This window comes from Manacus vitellinus, unplaced genomic scaffold (genome assembly GCF_001715985.3).
Source record: "Manacus vitellinus isolate BGI_N305 unplaced genomic scaffold, ASM171598v3 scaffold_45_pilon, whole genome shotgun sequence".
NCBI lineage: Eukaryota > Metazoa > Chordata > Aves > Passeriformes > Pipridae > Manacus > Manacus vitellinus.
In genome coordinates this window covers 1,638,760-1,639,632 of record NW_021940571.1, presented here as the reverse complement: position 1 = coordinate 1,639,632, position 873 = coordinate 1,638,760, and positions in this window count along the sequence as shown.

Sequence of the window (873 nt, the reverse complement as noted above, 5' to 3'; positions counted from 1 at the left end):
TGATGGTTTTCATGTCCTTTCACTTTTCATTTCCTACTCTAACAATTCTGGTCAAAAACAGAAGTGTAACAGGAGGCCAAGTGAAAGGCCTTGGTGGTAATTCCTGTCACAGAGATTATTTCTAGGCTTCATCTGCTTTCTTTCTTCTTGTTTATCTTTTCCTAGTTCCCTATGGAGCTATAACAAACTTCCCCATAGGCCAATCATATAATAAACAGGTTTTTAGAAAACATGTTGAAACATAAGAGAATTATTTTGGCTTTAACATAACTTGCCCTTTTGTAAAAAGATTGGGGTCTGTCTCTGCTGACACTGAACATAAATGTTTCCCTTTAAAAAAAAAGTTCTGTCCATGATTTAAAAATAATCAGAAGCCAAATTACCCCCAAAAACATGAGCCATACTAAACCAACGCACATATTTTTGTGCCTACAGGCAAGGTCAGCCCAGCAATGCATTAGAAGATCAACCATCCTTGATTTATCCAGCAAAATATTTGGAAACTAATTAAAAATAAGATCTTGGGATTAATTATAGAGACTAAATCAAGCCACAATTATCGATCAGAATAAAATAAAGCCCTAAACAATTCAGTTAAAATCAAGTAACGGAGCTTGTTCTTAATTATAGCAAGATGGTGAAGATAAAAGTGGAAAAGTTGCACAACAAAATAAACTGAATTTTGTCCAAATTCATTGTATGCCATTACAGTCATCTGGTAGTGATTATGAGCCAGTGAGGTCTGTTCTATCCATAGGCTATAGAAATAGCCTTCAAATATGAAGCAAATTAGCAATAACTGGCCTCTAAACAAGCATTTGATGTATGAAAAGAGAAAATGCAAACCTCAGAATGCTTTGTGGAGCAGCTGCC